Genomic DNA, 22,705 nt, shown 5'->3' with positions numbered 1-22,705 from the left:
ATTAAAAACATTTTATTTGGCTATAGAAGACAGCAGTAAATATTTGTAAAATGAGGCATTTATTAAAACAGATGTTATTGACAGCATTACTATTTAACTACTATCATGCAATATGAAGTAAATCTTAGGGGATTCCTGAACCTAATTGCCCTGGATCTTTTTATCATCCTTTCACCATGCAACTCATGATTTATGCATCATTTTAAAAAGCATAGTGACATAATGCCTTCAATATAATGTGTCATCTTTAACCTGTAATTAAAACAGAATAAGCTTTAATGAGTTTTTCCTAGTTCCTTTCCCTCTGAGCCATTGAATAAAATAACACAAATGACAAAGGAATACTGAAATGTGATTCCAAAGACTGATTTCCCTATCCTAGATGGAATGAAAGATAGAACATTTATTTTGAAGCAGATTTCCTTTTGGAAAACATTAAACTCAAAGAAAAAAGGAGTGCTAAGCTATTGACTTACAGTTCTTCAAAGGTAAAATTATTTGAAAAGTAGAAATTGCTTTATATTTATGCATTTCACATAACAATTTCTGAGAAACCCAGTTTACTGTCATGGAAAGCACTTAGCAAGCCACAAGAACAGTAAAAAAAAATGCATGTCCCAAATGTACACGGGAATAAGGTCAAGAGTTATTTGGACTGGGAATTTGTGATATGCTGCATGCTTCTTATAGAGCAAAGAGATTTATATTTTTTATTCCCAAACCACTTAAAGTCTAAGTGCTCTGAAAGTTACAGGTGTGCTTCAGTTATTTAAAAGATCTTTTTGAAAATAATTTTCCTTGGATGTTTTGCAGATGCTTATAGCCATACTCAGGAAATGCCCCTGGGAAGTCCTACTCTGCTAAGAGGGCATTTATTTTCTTTCTTTTCTACAATTTTGTTCCTTCAGCAAATCTGTTTTCATTTGCTCCCCAGCAATAATGCATGAAGTTCTGCATACCCTGAAAAATCAAGATGGTCCTTGGTCAGTGAATGTAGATCATACAATGGAAAAAAGGAATGATGTTAAATTTGGATTAGATTAGTGTGAATCAAGAATCCTCTAGAATGGTTACATTATTCTAATTCACATTGCTTATTTCCATTGGGTTGAAATCAATTATCATATTTTGCATGATTATAACTTTGGATAGCATGAATTTGAATACATGTGGCCTGCTCAGGGTTTTTGTTATTTAACTAATAGCAAATTAGATGTATACTCTCCAACTCCTTGCTTCAGGGAATGTTACTACCTACCCATGATTGATTTATTAGGACGTGTTTTCTCTCATATATCTTTTGTACAGTTGTCAAATGATATTCCTGAAAAGAAGGTACCATGTCACTCTCCACCTCAAAAGGTCTCAATGGTTCTCTTGATTCTCAATGATTGCCTCTTGAATAAAATATAGCTTGATATTCAAAGTTCTTTGCAGGCTTGCTTATTTTTCTGTATTTTTAAAATATTCCATCTCTATCCTTATCCCATGGCCAGCCTAACTGAACCACAGGGGGTAATCTGAGGGAGAAACATGAAGTAGAGTGTGCTAGGTGGGTCAAACTAATTCTACCATCTTGATCACCACTTCCCTTCAGATCTCACTGGAAGCAGCCCAGGACCAAGAGCTTAAGAACTGACCCTCTATACCCTGTTTCCAGTTCTGCCTTCATAGCAATCATCAAGGAGACCTCTTCTTATGGAAAGGATACCTGCCTTCTCAGATACCTTCAATACTAACTAATGACCAACTGCAACTGATGGGCAAAGAAGTCAAAGAGGTCTGAAAATAGCATTTCCCAGAATATCATCTGTGTTCTCAGTCTGGTTCTAGTGACTATTACCCAGGGAACTGTCCTTTTGTTGATGTGACTTAGTTACTGCCTCCCTAGATGCTTACAACTCTTAATTCTTTAGTTACTTTTCAAAAGAAAGTCTTCACCACCAAAGTCCTTTTTATTAACAACTGACTTAGAATCAGCAATTAATCTCTCTCAATCAATGGAAATGACATTAAAGAAGATGTATTATTATTATTTACTTTATCACTCTCTCTTGTTGTTTTTTTTTTTTTGGCAAGGTAATGGGGTTAAGTGACTTGCCCAAGGTCACACAGCTAAGTAATTATTAAGTGTCTGAAGCCAGATTTGAGCTCAGGTCCTTCTGTCTCCAGGCCTGGTGCTCTATTCTAGCTGCCCCTTACCACTGTATCTTAAAGATTACTGGACCTTTCCATCTGACTTGCATTGGAAACTTCCTATGTGTGTTGTCTTACCCATTAAAATGTAAACCTCCTTAGAGCAGGCACTATTCTACCTTTCTATTTGAATGCCCAACACTTAGCATAGCCTTTTGGTACCAATGTTTTACTAATGCTTTTTAATTTATTCATTTTTATTAATGAATTCTATATTTCAAATCAAATGTTCTGCTGGTTGTTCCCAATTCTCCAAGTCCTCTTCCTATCTTCAGGACATTCACAGTCTGACTGGCCCTTATGCCTAGAGTGTTCTCCCTTCCTTCCTTATGCTTCTTGGAATATGAAGCCTCCTTCATGGCTAAGCTCAGGTGCCAGCTCGTACCTGCAGCCTTTTCAGATCCCTCCAGTTAGGACTCTCTGTAAAATTATCTTATATTTACTATCTGCTTTCATGTTATGTTCCTTAAAGATAGGAATTTCATTTTTTGTTTTTTGATTTCCATTTCTTAGAACTGTATATTACATACATTAAACACTTAATAAATACTTGTTGGACTAAAGTGATGATTGAATTCTTATTTGTTGGGGTGAAGAAGATTTCATTGAACTATTTCTTTGGTCAGTTGGGCTTGGAGCATTATTGTTTAGAGATAGTTTACTGCCTCATAAGAATATCAGATGATGCTTTCATTTTGTTAAAGTGGTTTTCTCCAACATTAAATTATCCAATTAATTCTAGGACTTGTGTTTTCAGTTCATTTGGTGTACTGGTCAAAGAATCACTTTAGGCAGCTAGGTGAAAAAATAGAATGCTAAGTAAAGAAGACTTGAGATACAGCTGTTTACAGACTTTTACTAGCTATGTGTTATACCAAGTCACTTATCCTCTAGTTGATTCAGTTTCCTCAACTATAAAATGGGATAATAATGACATCTACCTCTAGAACTGTTGTGAGGATCAAATGATTTTCTACCTGTAAGGCACATGGTGCAATACCTGATACATAATGATAGATTGATTGGTTGTTGTCTTTTGTTCTTGAAGAGGACTAAAATTACATCATTAGTTTAGAGTTGAGTTATAGTATTTCTGACTGTGGCTGATCAGATCAATACGAGCTTGAACTTCCCTACCACAAATAGTTCATGTCATCATTTGGGGTGGATTCTTTAAATTTGTGCATCTCTCTTTTTTTTCTAGTTACTTATTATCATTATCATTGCTGTTGGGTATTTTCAGAGAAAATGATCCTCTCACAAAGGATAGGTACTAGTAACCTCTATTAAATTTTCTAATAAGCAGCATGAATAACTTCATTGGTTTATTTTAGCAATGACTTCTGCTCAAGGGATAGTGACAGTGTCCACTGGGCGAAGCCTCACAAGAAATCTGTCATCAGCAGAATTCTCAAAAAATGTTGTGTTTCATCATTAGTTCTATGCTTCCATTTCAGGTGCGCTGCAGAGAGAATTATGTAGATCTAGTCCCCGATAAATGGGAGGAAGGAAGTCAAGGAAGACATGATCTCATGGACATGTCTGTTGTATTTGTAGACTGCAACAACCAAATAGTGTTTATTTCATAAATTGTAACAATCTAGAGCAGTAGGTGGTACAAGCATCATTTTTCCCATTTCACAGGCTAGAAAAGTGAGCTAGATTTATAAGAAGAGATCTTGAGGCAATATAATATACTGGGGCTCAGCAAACCAAGTGCTGCCTTCTACCATTTAGGTTCATTCTTAGTGTCAGTCCTGTAAATATCATTTCTTTGACTTGCTTTGTCTCCATTCCAAATTTTCTTTGAGAAACTTCAATATATCTCATGTCTAGATTTCCACAGATGTGAATAAAAGGGGAAACAGTTCCCACATAAGCTCTTGAAGGCTACATGTTGAGTACAGGACATCCTTTATTTAACTCTATAGACAGCATGGAGCAATGACAAAGGATTAAATGAGATAATATTTGTGAATCATTTAATATAGAATTTGGCTCATACTAAGTGCTTAGTAAATACTGGTTTCTATTATAATTATTGTTATTACTATTATCAACATTACTCCCTGGTAACCCATAAATAATTGCATTTCTCCCATTCTACTCAAGTCCACTATTCCCCTAATCTCTCTCTCTCTCTTTTTTTTTTTAGGTTTTTGCAAGGCAAATGGGGTTAAGTGGCTTGCCCAAGGCCACACAGCTAGGTAATTATTAAGTGTCTGAGACCGGATTTGAACCCAGGTACTCCTGACTCCAGGGCCAGTGCTTTATCCACTACGTCACCTAGCTGCCCCTATTCCCCTAATCTATTCTAGACTCATACTGACATCCAGTGGCTTGACACCCTTTCTGGGAACTTAATTGCAAGAAAGTAATTTCCATAGTCTGTTGTCCAAATAAACCTACAATCTTATTGTACTGAGTCCTTGGCCTCCATTTGATCAAAAATGCATTTGAGATTGCTAATTATGGAACAACCTTCAAATCAGATTCTTATGGTCTGAATAACTCAAGATAATAGTTGAGTGTAAAGTCTAGCTTTTGCTTTTTTTTTTTCCTTCTCTATTATTGCTCAGTTCTTTGCTGCTTCTCCCATTATGGTGTTATGTACATGATCATCTCCCCAAGAAGTTAGGAACTTTACCTTCTTTCTCTAGAAGCTCAGATCCCTGACTTTTCCAGAAACTTGATGCAAAGAAATCTCTCCTCCTCTATCCATGAAGCTGGGGTCTAGGGGTTCTTGATATTTTTCCAATCAATGGAATTAAAGAACTCTTACCACTTTCTACGAATGCCACCTATTGGATGGATATGTTATATGACAGCCTCTCCATGAAGAGTAACAATGAACTGGGTACCAGAGACCAAGGGTTCAGGAACCCTCTTCCTCAGTCATATTGGTGAGAGCACATGTAATTGCAAGGTGCTTTTGTGGCATATTGCATTACAATTTAAAATACATTATTATGACTCCCAGAGCTAAATGAGTGTGAGAGAAGTGTGATAATTCAAAATCTTCTCTTCCTTCCCCACCATGTCCAACCCTGGTCTGCTCTTATTCTTGTTCTATGATTACTCTGATTTGAGCTTATTTCTCTCAGGATCTTGCTAAAAAGGACTTACCCTATGATTGACCTCCACCCCCATATTTCTCTTCTTTTTTTTTTTTTGGTTAGGCAATGGGGTTAAGTGGCTTGCCCAAGGCCACACAGCTAGGTAATCATTAAGTGTCTGAGGCCGGATTTGAACTCAGGTACTCCTGACTCCAGGGTCACTGCTCTATCCACTGTGCCACCTAGCCACCCCACCCCCATATTACTTATAAGTCCAACAAAAAGTATCTTTATTCCACAATAGACTGAACTAATTCATTTTTAATTGAGAGGTTTAGGATAAACTGTCCTCATTCTCAGAGAGGTATAACTCAACATGCTTCAGTTGATGTCTGTGGTCTATTCAAAGAGGCTATCATTGGGCATGTCCATCCCCTATATAGGAAAATACAGTCAAAATCCAAAATAAAATATTATCACTTTGTAAGCTCATCAGGTTGTTGTAGTTTGTGAGTGTATTAAGTACTGCAAAAATATTGAACTTGGGGTCTAAGAATCTGAGTTTGAAAATGAGCTCTGCCACCATACCTGTGGGACTCAGCTGGGACTAAGTTTCATCATCCATCAACAAAGAGTAGATCTCAGTAGAGCTCAGGAATGATCAAAGAACTTCTTTGATCAACCCTCATACCACAATATAATTTCATTCTTATATTTTATTCTTTAATACCATCATTTCAAATATGGAAAACACTGAGTGAGATTCAGTCTAAGGGATTTGCCTAAGCTTACATAGTTTATAAATATCATAGCTAGGTGCAAATATATGAATTGGTCATAAGTATCATATGGACATTTAAGAATAGTTTATTTTAGTGGTAAAAAAGAAAGCTAGATCTGTAACTGAGGTGGAAATTTGGGAGAGAAGTTTTGGGAATCCAATGTGTTGGTCGGTAAGGTAAAGGGAAATGGTTTTAACAACTCTAAACAGAAATTTTTCAGGAAACTGTGGTCCAGATTCCAAGATATGTTTAAATTATAATGATCCATCACAGATGGATGAGCTACTAATACAGGTGTTGAGCAATTGTGCCTCAAATGGGAAGAACAGGAAGAACAAGACACTGGAAGAAAAACATTTCAGTGAAAGGTTTTGAAAAGAAGAATGAGTATCTTGGGCCTGGACTTTACCATATGAATGTAATTCTTAAGAACTGTGTATCCTTTTGGTCATGTGCTTGTGACCTTGTGCTTACACTAAAGAAAGAAGAAGCTGTTTAAAAGCAAAACAGAAATCCAATATTAAAACTGTCTATCAGAAAATATATAGCTTTTATTTATTTCTATCATTTGCATGGGAAATGACTGTGATTTTAGTGATTTTTCCCCCCCTTTCCTTTTTACATTGGTGATAGATCAGAGGTCAGGATAAAGCAGAGTTAAGATCAGGAAAACTAGTCAGTCACCTATGTTAGATACACAGTAGGTCACAATGAGGGTTACTTTTTCATGTTGCTTTTTTATAATTTCTTTGAATTTTTAAAAACATGAAGGTCTTCTCTCTATAGCATATAGGTTATTGTTATTATCATTATCATTTTACAATAGCTCAAGTTTTATCTGCTACAGTGAAGGATTAGTAGTTCCTATGAATAACAATACACAGGGAGTACAATTTTTCAGCTTGGCTAAAACACATGAACCTGTTTTGCCACCATGCGCTGGGATAAAGGGGTAGAGTCTTTATGGTTGATAAGGGTATATATTAAATTCTCCAAAGTTTCATGAAGCTCACTATCAGGCTACCGATAAAGAAGTTTCCTTTAAAATTCTCCAATTGCAATTTAATTTGAAAAGAGCTCTGGGCTGGGAGTTAAGAGACCTGGATTGTCTCAGCTCTACCACGAATCACTAACTGGCTATATGACCTTGGACAAGTAATACACTCCTTGCACCTAATAGATATAGCTATAAAATGAAAGAATTGGGATATATGGTTTCTAATGTCCTTTTAACTTTTGATATTCCATGACTCTTTTCATGTCTATGATCACAAGACATCTCTCTCTGCTCAGAGATTGAGCAGGTGAACACACACAAAAATTCTCCCTTCACAATTCTTGCTCCATTCAAATTAAATGAGGACACATCAGGTAGCTAACCACACATAATCATAGAATATTGGAGGAGGAATAAACCTTGAAAAAATAAATATCTAGTCTATCTCTCTCATTTTTATAGATGAGGAGACAGGCCCAGAGAGATTGAATAACTTATGCAATATCACATAGTTATTTAGTGATAGAATTGGGACTTCTTGGAGCTCCTATATTTTACTGTAGAATATAGGATATGCTTTTTTGAGATTTGTCTTTATTGCTCTTTCCTTGGCTCTGGAAATGCCCCATATTTATGAGATCTTTTTTATCTGGTTTCTCCTTTTTCTGGGATCCATGAAATGTTATTGTTTCTAAAATACCTATTCTATTTTGGTTCATAAATCTTGATTTTCCATTTTGCCAGTTTTTCTACGAACTATCATGGCTTCCCCAACATCTTCTATATTTTTTCTCCATCTCAGAAAAAGCCCATAGTTGACGTTGCAACTATATTGGCACAGACATATACATATATGTAATTTTTCATTCTGGTATTCTGTCATGTTCCACTTGACTTCTACAGATGTTTCCTGTTCTGTGTTTTACCTTGGTGGTGAACCAGAGGGCTGGTAGAAAGCACTGCACTCAGGAAGGAAATGAAAGAAGTCAGAGATAGCAATTTGAATTGGATCACAATGTACCACTTTGAGAGGTGGTACACATAGGTGAAAGAAATGGTTGGTTCACTTCACTTTGCCTGGTGCTTTGGAGTGGGGGTGAGTGAGTGATGTGGTAGCAAAAACTTGGATCCAGGGAGCTCTGCAGTTATATTAGCACTCTCCTTGTGACTCACCTATGACTGTAAGAATCTTATTGTAAGACCAAGTCCCTATAAACACTGAATGAAAAGTAGTTATACTATAGTTGATAAGGTACTGTTTTTGGAATCAGGAAGACTTGCGTTTAATTCTCATCTTGGACACAAGTTATGGGACTCTGGGAGCAAATCATTTAACTCTCTGTATCTCAATTTCCACATAGGCAAAATGAAGGGATTGGACTCAGTGGCTTTATAAAATCCTTTTAGCTTCAAACCTATGATCTAGTGATCATTGAGCAATGAGAACTGATAATTGTCTACCTTGTCATCCTGTTGGACTGTTGCTGCTAAGAAGCTTCTGGCAGTAGCTATTGAGCTGGTGGACTTCCTCCAGGGTCCTGTTTAAAAAAAATCAATGATCACTTCTCTCTCATATATTCAATCTCTACTCTTTACTTGCTCCTTTTCTTTTAATGAAAACAAAATCTCTGCTTCTTAAAAATAAACCCAACTACTCTACCCACTTGAATGATCATCCAATTTTTCATTATACTTTTAATACTAAATTTCTTGAGATAGTTATAGGTTCACTACTTCCTCATTGTCAATCAGTAAATCTCTATTAAGTGCCAATCAAATATCAAGTACTATGATAAACATTATGCATGGTGCAAACACAAAAGTTGAGCAGTCTCTACCCTCAAGGACCTTATATTCTAGCCTATCTTTCACTTTCTAACCTGCAGAAGTTCAGAAGGGTAAGAAGGACTTCAGAGGGTCTGTCAATGTGTCTTCCAGCACTCTAGAGCATCCTACTCAGTACATTTACCCTTTAGATTCTTCATTCTCAACAACTCTTCTACATTGACATGGTTGCCTATTTTCTCCATCAAAAAAAATCCCCTTCTTTGACTCCACTTGGGTGCTGTCCTAGGTTCTCTCTTCTTTTTTCTATACACCAATTTACTTGGCAATTTTAGTTTTTTTTTAGCTGCCATTATCTCTTCCTAAGATACCTCCTAAATCTAAATTTCTCTCTTGAGTTACATATTTGCTTTTGCAACTGTCTGTAAGATGTCTTATAGGAAATGACAGAGCTAGAAGACCTAGTTCAATACTCTCATTTTTCTTTTTAATGATTTATTTTTCCAATTATGTGTAAATAACATTTTCAACATTCACTTTTTTGGATGGGGTAATGGGATAAATGACTTTCTCAAGGTCACACAGCTAGTAAGTATCAAGTGTCTGAGGTTGCATTTGAACTCAGGTCCTTCTGACTACAGGACAGATGCTTTATCCACTGCACCACCAAACTGTCCCACCAATATGTATTTTTGTAAAGTTCTCTTTTTTTTCCACTGTTTGCTCCCCTCACTCTAGTATAGCAAGTAATCTGATATATATATATATATATATGTGTGTGTGTGTGTGTGTGTGTGTGTGTGTGTGTGTACAATTGTGCTACATATATTTCCATATAGTCATGCATGTAAAAAAAGAATCAGAACTTAAAAGGGAAAAACAAGAAGAAAAAAAGCAATAAAGAAATCTTAAAAAGTGAAAATAGTATTCAAATTCCATAGTTCTTTCTTTGGATGTGGATAGCATTTCCCAACCCAGGTCTTTTAGAATTGTCTTTGATTGCTGTATTTCTGAGGCAAGCTAAGTCTATCATATTTGCTGTAGGGTGTTTGATGCTTTCTGGTTCTGCTCCCTTTACTTAGCATCAGTTCATGTAAATCTTTACAGATTTTTCTGAAATCTACCTGTTCATCATTTGTCATACAGTACCTTCATTTTATTGAGGAAGAAATTGATCTCTGGAGAGGTCAAGTGTCCACATAAAATCACACAGATATATCCTATGGGCCCATCAAATTCAACATTTTCAAAACTAAACCAAACTTGCCTTTCCAAACTCATCCAAAGATGAGCTCATCTTTCTAAACTCCTTAAATCTATTAATATTAGCATCACCCTCCTTGGCACCCAGAATAGAAACCTTATTCCCTCTAGGTCAGTTTACTCACAGCTCGGGTCCTTATTATTTCCAGCTATATAATAGTATCAAACTGACTTTTTCAACCTCCATTTTGGCATTGCTCCATATTACTGTCCTAATATTACTGTAAAATCAGTCTTACTATTACAGAGTTCTGATTGTACAGATCTTCTATTCCAAATTTTCAATGACTCCCCATTGCCTGTCTTATTTGTCCATGTCTACCTACACAAGTAAGAAGTGAAAAATAAGGCAGATATTCTAAGCCATAAAATGTAAATTCCCTTCCTAGTATCCCAAGTATCTAGCATAGGAGGTGCTTAATAAATATTTATTGACTGAATTATTGAAAGTGAAATTTATTAAGGTATGAAATTGTATAGAGGGCAGAAACCTGAGAAGCAATTCAGTTCAATAAGTATTTATTAGAGTTCTCGATCTTCTCATTAAACCCTGTGGCACAAGCTCAAACTTTTTGTCTCTACCAAAACATACCAAATGTAGTCACATAGCCAATTGAATATGAGAGAAGAGGGATTAATTTCTACAAAGTCAGTGAGTTTCCATTTGGGAGAACTCTAATAGTAAGGAAGTTTTCCTTATATTGAACTAAAATCTGCCTTGAACCATTGGGCTTATTGTCCCCTTTGTGTTTAAACACAAATAAAGACAATAGAACTCTAGTGGAATACTAAATCCCCTCCCCCATCTCCAATGATATTCTATTGAAACAGAAATTCTGCTCTCGGAATATTTTCATGATTTCCAGTGATGTTTCAAAAACTAATACCTTATAGGGCGGCTAGGTGGCATAGTGGATAAAGCACTGGCCCTGGAGTCAGGAGTACCTGGGTTCAAATCTAGTCTCAGACACTTAATAATTACCTAGCTGTGTGGCCTTGGGCAAGCCACTTAACCCTGTTTGCCTTGAAAAAACCTAAAAAACAACCCAACAAAAAACCAACGTGTTATAGAATGTATAAGAGTTCTGCTGTTGACTTCTGAGCATCTGGATTTTATTGTTGGCTTTTAAACTTAGCTAGCTTTAAACTGGCTTTAAACTTTTAAATTGGCTTTAAACTTTTAAACTAGCTACATTGACATATAATATTCCAGTCTAAGATGAAGCAAATAATCATAGAATCAAAGATTTAACTGGAGATAGAAAGGCCCTCAGAGACTAGCTAGTCTAACATTATTATTTTACCAATGAGGAAACTGAGACCTAAGGACATAAAATTTGAATCCAGTTCCTCTTAATTGCAGAGGCAATACTCTTTCCATTGTATAATACTATTTCCTGTTCAGTGTTGTGCTACCTAACCTTGCAGAATTATTAAAAGGAAAATGCTAAGTGAACTTATATTGTCATTATCACTAGTTTTTTTTAATAACAATAACAATTGTTTTCTCATGCAAGTATATGATTCCCATGTAGTCTTTTTTACACTTCTTACTTTGAAGGAGCAATAATGGTTAATGGAATTTGGTTTTTGATCATCCCCACAAATTAGTAAATTTAGCAAATATTTCGATATTAATTAATCTGATATAGCCACTCTGCTCCTACTAGGGGAAGTAAACTTGGAAAGTGCAATATTTTTAAGAGATGGATTTAAAAAAATGGAAAATGCCCTCTAGATTTTCCAGGGGACATCGTAGTCTCCTCTGAGAGCTGTTGGCGCTTCCTATGTAGTGGTGGAAGGTGCCGATGCTGATCCATCATTTGAATTGGCTCCATGAGAAGCTGCATCAGCAGATCTAAAAACCCAGCTCTACCCAGGGAACAGATGCCATGAAATCTGAACTAAATCCATGCTGAACAACCCTTTGGCTTCCAGCTCTAGTTCGTGTGGTCACCATCTGGCACAGTAACATTCCCACCATGAAACTCCTAGCTGTCTCTTTTGGCAACAACCCACGTGAAAAAGCAGCCCTTGAGTTGGATGACTCTAGCTGTTTATAACAACATCACAGCTACATTGGTGAGAGGAAAGTCTTCTTTTCCAAGGATGGCCATGGGCAAACTTGGGAAGTAGGGGGAGTTGAATTTGATATACAGCTTTCTCCTTCACACAGTGTCAACACAGTGTCCACACAATGATTCAGAGGAAACGCTCCTGCAGCAGGAAAAAGAAATTAATTAATTTATTCACACCAAGACTTTAACAATTGATCTTATTCTCCTTCCAAAGACAACTTGCCTTTAAAAAGAATCATGAGGAGGTGTCTCTTTAATTTAAAGGCATGAATTTCAATTGGCAAACTGTCAGATAAAATATAGGTGAGTGGTACATGTAATTATGTATTTTCTTTTTGTGGGTTAGAGTATAAGTGCCCCCCTACCGTTCAATCTATGTTACTATTTTTCCTTCATATCAGTTTCTTGTTCTGTTTAATGTCAGAGCCAGAGAACTGTAAATTTAGACAGTCAGTACCAAGCATCACTGGGCTATTTTCCCAATCTGTATTTTCAAATGTATTTCCTTCATTACCCTAAGAAAACTTCATTGCATGCTTCACAGTGTGCACTTTCCTAGAAAGAAGTATATGCTTACAATGTCAATCACTCGTTTTAATTTAAAAAAATCTGGATATCAAGTGTGGTAAGAGAGGAAATAAAGATTTACTAATGAGATGATCAAGTGATGTAATAATTGCTTCAAAATCAAACAAAATCTATGCTGATGTAGGGAAACAACATGGTTATTTGAATGCTAAGGGCAATGATTCATATTCAGAGTAATTGTACTGCATTTCCTCAGAGTGGCTTCCAGCTTTTTGACTTGATATTTTTCTTTTTATTCAGCTTGCCTCTTAACTTTCTCCTTCAATGCCCTGCTTTTCTTTCTAAAAGGTTTGCCGCTTATTACTTATTGGCAATAATTACTGACATTTTAAATAATATCCTCCTTTCCTGACTACTTTCTACTTAATAACTTTGGATTTATTTTATATTCTGGGTATACATGTATAGTACATACTTGTCTTCCTCAACAGAAAGAGAGCAAGGATTATTTGATTTCCTCTTTTTTATCCCAAGTATTTGGTAGAATGTGAACATAGATGTCCCTTAACAAATACTTGTTGATTTATCAAAATCCTGAGAGGATGAAATATGTGAAATCAAATTCCTCATGTCTTATCACCTACTGACTTTACTTACATATTATATTTATTAAATCAGGATACTTAGCAGTTAAGAAGTTGAAAGGACAAAGTGATAGAAAGAAGAGACATACCCACCATTTAGGACCTGGATAAGGTCTCTGTGGGTAAGGAGATTGTAGAACTAAATAAAACAAATATAACTTTTAAGTTTCTGTATAAGAATAATATTTCAAGACTCAATGATTTTCCTAATGTGGGTATTCCTCCTGTGGATGCAGCTACTAATCTTTTCATGCCTTACTAGATGGTTTCATGAATTACTGTGACCCAAAATGTTAAAATCCTGCTTCTTTAGAAGAAGTGGACTATTATGGTCATCTAGTCCAATTAGTTTTGCAAATGAGGTAACTGAGACCCAAAGAGGTTAAGAAATTTGACTATGTTAAGTATTAGAGCTGGAATTCAAATATAATGACTCCAAATCCCAATTGAACTTTTCCCACTTCCCCCTCAAGTGGTAACCACCCCTCTGGCCTTTCTAAACTGAGGTCAACTGACTTTTGGGTATAAAAGAGACTCTTTGCCTGTGCTACAAAGGTCTTCTAGTACATTGGACTATCTAGTGCCTGTGCTCCACTGGCTTATTCATAGTCACTTAGAAGGAGGAAAAGAGGGAACCATCAGCAAATACATATATGATCTGGATACCATTAGGAGTAGCTACAGAATGAAAACATGGAAATGTTTCCCTTATTCAGATTAGCAGGAGAAGTTAAAGAAGAGATGTTACATAATTACACCATAAATTAAGATGTTTGTGCATGGAAATCCAGAATCCATTGGGAAGCAGAAATAGAAGTGTTGCTATCATCTAATATAAACAAACAACTGTATGGAAAGACAAGGTAGTAATGAGGAATTTCTATTATTCTATTGGGACTCTTTTCCCCTATATAGAAGCAGAGCAGTTAGTAGATTTTTGACTTACGTAAATGATAATATGTCCTTCAAATGGTAGAGGAATCAATGAAGGGAAATTTTGTTTTAGATTTGATTTTCAACAATAAGGAAGAATAGATACTGTAGTGGAGAGGACTGAATCCATAGGGAGAGGAGATCATGCCAAATTAGAACTTGTGAAAGAACAGGGAAAATCTGGACACTTCATATTTTAGGAGCCCCAAAAGGGTTAAGTGAAAGAAGAGATAAGATTTCAAAAGACTAAAATTCTTCTGGTAGAATTTATCATTTCAGTAGCAATGGGATGCTTTCAAGAGTGAAATTCACACAAAAAAGGGAAGCAATCCTATAAGAGGGAAAAGAAGTTGTCAGAAGAAACTGCACAGAGAATTCATCAACTAACCTAGATTAAAAAAAAGACCTGCATGTAATATGAAGAGAAATCAGGCAATAGAGTAGTAATACCCAAGTGGATGATGTCTAGTAAGAATTGTGTCAGTCTTGCTAATGTGTGGGATGACCTGAAGTGAGGGAGAAGTGAGTGATGCTTTTTCTTAAAGCAATATTGGGGAAAGGAGCAGATTGAAAGGAAGCCAAGAACTGCAGCAGAAGGTGGTTAGAGTGATAAAAGAGAATGATGAGAACACAAAAAAGACTAATATTGGATAAAGGATAGAATAAAACTAGCTAATAGGGTTTGATAGTCAAGCTAAATAGGAGGATAAGGATAAAGAAAATAATGATCTTTGAACTCAAATCACCAGGCCCAAGTGAACTACATGCTTGAGTCCTGAAAGAACTAGCAAATTTAACAATTGCAATACTGATTTAAATGGAAGAAAAGGGTAAACTGAGGCAAATCTCTGGGCAAGATTACATTTATTAATAGGGCATTATACCTATTAATATTTTTTTGCAAGGCAATGAGGTTAAGTAGCTTGCCCAAGGCCACATAGCTAGGTAATTATTAAGTGTCTGAGGGCAGATTTGAACTCTGGTGCTCTATCCACTGTACTACCTAGCCACCCCATTCTACCTATTAATAAGTAGGCCAATGGATTGCCTCTATTTATACCAAAGACAAAATATAACTTTTTTTTGAGAATGCAAAACAAAGTACAGAACAGAATAGATGACATCATGAGATTAAGGACAATATGGGTGATTATAAGCTGAGGTGCAGGGAAAACCATGGCATGATTGGTTGAAAATTTGGCAATTGGGGGCGGCTTGGTGGATCAGGGGTGGCTAGGTAGTGCAGTGGATAAAGCACTGGCCCTGGAGTCAGGAGTACCTGGGTTCAAATCCAGTCTCAGACACTTAATAATTACCTAGCCGTGTGGCCTTGGGCAAGACACTTAACTCCCTTTGCTTTGCAAAAACCTAAAAAAAAAAAAAGAGATACTAGACCTGACTCTCTCATGTTCATATGCTTCCACAAAGTCAATTAAATTCCTTAAAACAATAAAATTAACCCATTGCAGGCCAATAGAGGTCTGAACTAAGTTCAGAGACAAAGAACTATGACTCATACAATTACAGGGAAAGATAAATTGCAAATGAGATTAATAGCTAAGTGGCTCAAGATCAATCTTAATCCTCTCACTGTTAAATTTTTTATAGATTGAAGACAATGGGAGATTTAAGCAAAAGAAAATGGATTCTGTGAATTATAGATAATGGGTTTAGCATTAATTTCTGGCAAAATTCAATAATATCAATAAGGAATAGTAAAAGAACACCTGGAAGAGGAAGCAGTGATCACTAAGCATCAAGAAGAGCTTCAAAGGGCGCTAGGTGGCATAGTGAATAGATCACTGTGGAGTCAGGAGGACCTGAGATCAAATTCAACCTCAGACATTTACTTTACTAGATGTGTGACCCTGGACAATTCACTAACCCTTCTTGCCTCCAAAAAAACTAAACAAAACGAAACAAAAGACCATATTGTGTCAGGCCAATCTAATTTCCTTTTTTTACTACTTTTTTTTTTTAAGATTTTGCAAGGCAATGGGTTTAAGTGGCTTGCCCAAGGCCACACGGCTAGGTAATTATTAAGTGTCTGAGACTGGATTTGAACTCAGGTACTCCTGGCTCCAAGGCTAGTGCTCTATCCACTGTGCCACCTAGCCATCCCCTCCTTTTTTTTTTGATAAAGCTATCTATATAAGTGCATCAGGAGGCTGCTTTTGACAGAGTTAAGATAGATTTTGGCATTACTTTTGACAGTCTTTTGTGTTATTCTAATGGAAAAGATGGACAGGAACAATATAATGGCATAGGTAGCTATATTCATAACTGAATGGCCAGATACAAAGTACTTAATTGTTTAACATCAGCTCTAGTGGAGTGGACCAGATATCTCCCCTGGTTCCTGTGTTATTTAGCATTTCTTATGAGTGATTTGGGTGGCATGCTTGTCGAATTTATAAATGACATTAATCTGGAGGGATTGTGAATGTGTTGGATAAAAGAATTAGGATCCAGAAAGATTTCTATAAGTTGGAATTTTGGGACTAATTTTGTAAATACACTTTTACCTAGGCTCATAATAATCAATTTTGTAACATCAAAGTAAAGAAGTTAGATGATTTGAAAAAAGATCTAGTGAAATCTGGGATCCTAGATTTAGAATTGAAAGGAACTTTAGAAGTCATCACAAGTTTAACCCTCTCATTTTACAGATGAGGGAACTGAGGTCCAAAGGGGATAAGCAACTTGACCAAGGGTACACAGCTATCTGATGGCAGAGCTAGAGTCAAATGAATGTCCTCTGACTTGAAATTCAATACAATTCTATTGTACTCTGCTGGAAGTTTAGCAATGCTTTGAGGTCTTGAGGTGATGCAATGGATAAAATACTAAGTTTGGAGTCAGATAGACTTCAATTCAAATTCAAACTTCATGCACGCTTAGCTCTGGGCAAGTCACTTAGCTGTTTCCTGCTTCAGTTTCCTTAACTGTAAAATGAGGCAAATAATAGCACCTACCTCCCAGGGTTGTTATGAGGCTCAAATGAGAAAATATTTGTAAAGCACCCAACATATAGTAGATGATTAAGGAATGCTTCTTTCCTTCCTCCAGTGTGATATAAACAGACAAAAAAGCTTAAATGTTTTTAAATTACATTCTGATAGAAATAGTGTCCAGGACTACAGAGGAGTTAATCTTGCTACCTTTGATGTAGGTTCATATCTGGAGTATTTGTGCTCCATTTTAGGAAGAATATAGATATGAGGGATAGTGGCCAGAGGACACACTCAGTAATAGCAAATGAGTGTAGTGTCTGGCTAGAACTATATGAGCATCAGCTGAAGAAAATGGAGTTACTTTTCCAGAAGACAAAATGTTGGAGGAAACATGATTGCTCTTGTAAAAATGTTTGAAGATAGTGGGGAAGAGTGATAAAACTTTTCTACTTGACCCTAGATAAAGCAACTAGGAAAGAACAAGGGTAGAAACTTCAGAGAGGCATATTTAGTCTTGACTAAAGGGAAATATTACTAATGGTTAGAATTATCTAAAAACGGAAGTGACTGCTTTGGGAAATAGTGACTTTCTCCTCACTTGAGGTCTTCAAGCAAAAGGGTATATTGTAGTGGGTATTCTAATTCATGTTTCGAGTTAGAGTGGATGACTAGAGTTTGCTTTAATATATGGACAAGACAAGGTTGCTAAATTAAAATTTTATTTTTTGAGAAACTGTTATTTCTATAAATTATCAAGATTTGTAGGCTTTCCTTTTGTAGAAATATTTATTTTATGTGCTAGAGAAAAGAAATTCAATTTTGTTTTCAACAATATGACATGATAATGCAGCAACATAAATCCTGCTCCTGACCAGCTATATGAACTTACCTGAAGTCACTTTTATTTCTTTGGGGCTTTACCTCCAATCCTGTAAAATATAAAATTTTAACCAGATCAATCTCTAAGTCAATCTTTCATATTCTGTTTATTATATTATCTTTTCTCTATTTCAGACTCAATTTTCAGGTATTAGTTGAAAGAGGATGGGGTCCAATGAGGATAGAAATCCCCTCAAGAGCTATCGTGTGACCTGGATAAAGTGGCAGATTCAGCAAGCAGCATTAGCTATAAAGAGTGAAATATTGGGGTGACTGGACTGCTAGGAGGTGGAACACCTGATGAAGTACTTTAGGACAATGACTGGGAAGAAAGGAGATATCTAAATCTAGACTCCTAAGCATTATTGTAAGTCAGCCTTGCTGAACTGAGATCTGGAAAAACCTTCATTAGTTTTGCAGCCTGTGAAGGTGAATGTGACATTTTGATTACAGCAACAGTATACTGGGTATACTGTGGAGACAAGGAGATCACCTGAGTTTCAGAGAATGAAATGGGAGGGTGTCTAGAGAAGAGAAGTGTCAAGGTCAGGTCAGTTTTGGGGTGATAAAATAGTTCTACCCTATTCAATGCATCTAAAATTGATATTTCTTTTTCCTTCCTCCCCACACTGAAGAGTTCCCCTATTCATTTCTCTCTGCATCTGACTCAGCTGCCCAGAAGGGCATGTATTTGCATATTTTAATAGTGAAGGTTCCAGGTGACAGGAAGAAACAGAATGAATCAACATGGTGTGGTAACTAGAGTGTTAGATCTGGAGATGGCAGATGCAAAAGACCAAAGTTCAAGTCTAACTTCTGATTCTTCTCAAACTGTGTGTCTATGGGCCAGTCTCATAACCTCTTTCAATCTGTGGCCTCATCAGGTAGGGCCCTCTGACTGCTAAGGCTCCTTCTAGCTTTTATTCTATAATGCTATAGCTCTTATTATAACTTTAACAATGTTTTAAGAAACAAAATTGGGCAACTCCTTTTTGGGAGATCAAATGACAAAGTATACTCACTGTATCAAAAGGAGACAATACATATTTTTATTTCTCATTTTATTAGCTTACTTTCACCTTTTCTCCTATCCCTTAGTTAATGTTAATTGGTTCTTATAGAAACTCTCTTAAAGTAAGGAGAAACTTTAAAGAAATCATCCAAATCAGGGTGTGGGAAACTATATACCCGTCACCTCCACCTCCCCCATCTCCCTGGGTCAGATCTTGTGACCACAAGCTGGGAGCTAAGGGCTACATTTGGCCTGTGGTTTGCCGACCCTTGAATCCAACTCCATCACTTTGCAGAGGAAAGTTGAGGCTTGATTTGTATTAGATTTTTAAGATAGTACTTTTCTGAGTCACATTTAAACCCAGCACTAGGATTTCAAATTCAGTGTTGTTTTCTCTTATACCGTACTCTCTATTTGTGAACATTTGATCTCTTTCTGTATAGTTCTTCTGCATTTTAACTCATGACCTCAATGCCAGTATGTTTTTAGGTTTTTGTTCTTTTTTAGTTGAGTATGTGAAAATTAGAGCAATTTGTTGCATGAAAACAAATAGGCTCAGAGGAATATATGTTGAGAGAATAATTAAAGTGAAGCTCCAAGTTAGATTGAATTATAACAAAAGTGAAGTTTGTTTTTGTTTTTAGTGTGTGTCCCTATACTTTCAGGACTCATTCCCCTCCTTCTGAGACTCTCCATTCTCCTTCAGCAGAGGCTTACTCTCCTTGTCGCAGAGATCTCATAATTCTTGCTAAATTGTTGACTAGTAAATTGAAGATGTTACTCCTCTCAAGACATTTGCATTATAATAAAGGTTCTCTAAAGATTCAAAAGAATGAAGCTCCACCAACAGAATTTTGATCATCACAATGTGCTGATGGGAACTGACATTTGGAGGGAAGACCTTTTTGTTGCTCAGTCATTTTTCATTCTTGTATAACTCTTTGTCACTCCATTTGGGGTTTTCTTGACAAAAATACTGTAGTGGCTTGCCATTTCCTTCCTCAACTCATTTTACAGATGAGGAAACAGGGGCAAACATTGTTAAATGACTTGTCTAGGGTCACTCAACTATTAGATGTCTGAAGCTAGATTTGAACTCAGTAAGATGAGTCTTCATGACTCCAGACTCAATACTCTCTGCTCTTTGCTATCATCAAGGCAAACAGGTTAAATGACTTGTCTAGGTTCATACAATTTGTAAATGTCTGAAGCTGGATTGGATTTTCCTGGTTCCAGGTCTGGCACTCTAACCATTGTACCACCCAGCCACCCCTAAGATCTTCTTGGTAACCTTTCAAATCATATTAGGCAGAGCATTCGTCTACTTCTAAGATGAATATCAGTCCCCAGTTCTCAAGGATTTAATTACAGTCTTTTTTTGTTGATGACTAACAGTTTTTCCTTTCCTGCCCTAATCTCTCTGTTACCTTCAGTCTTACATATCCAACTGCTTTTCAGAGAACTGGATGTTCAGGAGATCTTAAATTCAATTTGTTTAAAACAGAACTCATTTTCTTTCCCCCTAAAATCTCCTGGTATCTCCCTATTATTGTAGAGCACATCCTTCAGGTCTGGATTCCTCACTGTTTCTCCACATGCTTTCTGCTCCCTCCCCTCCACATCCCAGCATTTGCCAAGACCTGTAGATTTCATCTATGTGACATGACTGTAACATGTCCCCTTCTCTCTTCTAACACTGCCATCACTCTGGGCAGGTTCTCATCACCTTAGACCTGAATTACTGCAATAGTCTGCTAGTGGATCTGCCTGTCTGGGTTTCTCTCAGTTCATCCGTTCTCCATTCAGCCATTAAAATGATTTTTTAAAAAACATAGATCTGATCATGTCACCTCCCTATTGAATAAACTACAGTGACTTCCTATTGCCTCCAGATATAAATACAAAATGCTCAGCTTGGTATTCAAAGTCCTTCATAAGCTACCCTCTGACTTCTTACGCCTTGTTCTCTAACTTATATACTCTTCAATTCAGTGACATGGACATCTCCTGGATGTTCCATAAGCAAGACATGCTATCTCTTGGATCCATATCTTGTCCCTTATATCTGGAACTTTCTCCCTCCACTTTAACTACAAATTTGCCTGGCTTCTTTTAACTTCCAACTAGAATCTCACCTCCTTCAGGACACCTCCTCTAACCCCTTTTAATTTCTTTGCCTTCTTGAATCCAGCTTCAGACATTGGTCACTTACTAGCTGTGTGACCTTGGACTAGTCACTTAACCCTGATTGCCTCGCATCCAGGACCATCTCCAGTCATCGTGATTTAAATCTGACCATGGTCCCAGATAGCTCTGGAGGAGAAAGTGAGGATGGTGATTTAGTACAGGCCCCCTCACCCAAATCCAATTCATGTGCTTGTCATGGCATCATCTCTTCTGATGTCATGGTCTTCTTCAAGAATGAAGGACAAGGGCGGCTAGGTGGCACAGTGGATAAAGCACCGGCCCTGGAGTCAGTAGTACCTGGGTTCAAAGCTGGCTTCAGACACTTAATTTCCTAGCTGTGTGGCCTTGGGCAAGCTGCTTAACCCCATTGCCTTGAAAAAAAAAAGAATGAAGGACAAGCATCATCATCATCATCATGCAACCTGTATATAGTTTGTTTGGCATATATTTTTTTGCGTATTGTCTCCTTAGATAGAAAGTTGCTGCCCTCAAGGAGCTCACCATCTTTTGCCTCTTTGTATCTGCACAGTGCCTGATTCATAGAAGCAACTTGATAAATGCATAATGAATTGAATTGAGTAAGGGGGGAAGTGCAGATGAAAACAATCTGGTGATTTTTCCAATGTAGGATCTACCTTTAAGACATAAACAAGTCTTACCTTATATCCAATTGGAGGAGGCAGTTAGTTGCTTAAGGTAGAGGGGACTTATGTCCTGAAAGTCTGCCAAATTCACTCTTTTGAATTAAGACATTAAAACTTCCTATAGAGATATAAAAATATTGTTTTCCAATTAGTTTGTCAGATTAGCCCTGGTAGAGAAATTGTCTCTTAAGGTCTAGGGGGTCAGGAGTGGTAAATTTTGGAGACACAATTGTATCTTCATCTGAGAATGTTGTATACAATAACAGCAAAATTGTTTTAAGAACAACTTTGAGCAAATAAGTCATTTTGACTATTATAAATACCCAAATTAACTACAAGGGACATATGAAGAAAGATGCTATCTACATCTAGAGAAAAAAATTGATGAATAGAAATATGTATAGAATGATTTTATACACACACATACACATCAGATACATATATATGTATAATGCATATTCATGGACACACATCTGCATGTAAATACACACATACACATATGTAAATATATATATATATACATATACACAAAAATACAGGTATACATATTTGTTTCTAATGGTAGCCATCTCAAGGGCAAACAGGAAAGAAAAAAATTTACATGATAACTTTTATATATTTAAAAGGAATAGCAAATTGTACATGATAGATTTGCAGTTTCATGTATGATCATCTTTTTTATTATACTATGTTATGGAAATGCTTGTTTTATTACCTAAATTAAAAATGAAATGAAATTTAGAAAGATACAATAATATACTGGAAAT

The 22,705-nt window shown here is 36.4% G+C and overlaps 1 long non-coding RNA gene across 1 annotated transcript; it reads right to left on the bottom strand.

Moving 5' to 3' along the window:
• Window positions 1–12,084: 12,084 nt before the first annotated feature.
• LOC141491830 (uncharacterized) lies at window positions 12,085–22,057 on the bottom strand. Its single transcript, XR_012469787.1, has 3 exons — window positions 21,954–22,057; window positions 18,106–18,145; window positions 12,085–12,296 (listed from the first exon to the last, which is right to left on the bottom strand). It is a non-coding gene; the product is annotated as an uncharacterized LOC141491830 (long non-coding RNA).
• Between the last annotated feature and the right edge of the window lie 648 nt (window positions 22,058–22,705).

The sequence above is a fragment of the Macrotis lagotis genome, chromosome 6 (assembly GCF_037893015.1).
Source record: "Macrotis lagotis isolate mMagLag1 chromosome 6, bilby.v1.9.chrom.fasta, whole genome shotgun sequence".
Taxonomy (NCBI): Eukaryota; Metazoa; Chordata; class Mammalia; order Peramelemorphia; family Peramelidae; genus Macrotis; species Macrotis lagotis.
Note: the sequence above shows the minus strand (reverse complement) of the source record. Positions and strands in the feature narration are given on the sequence as shown.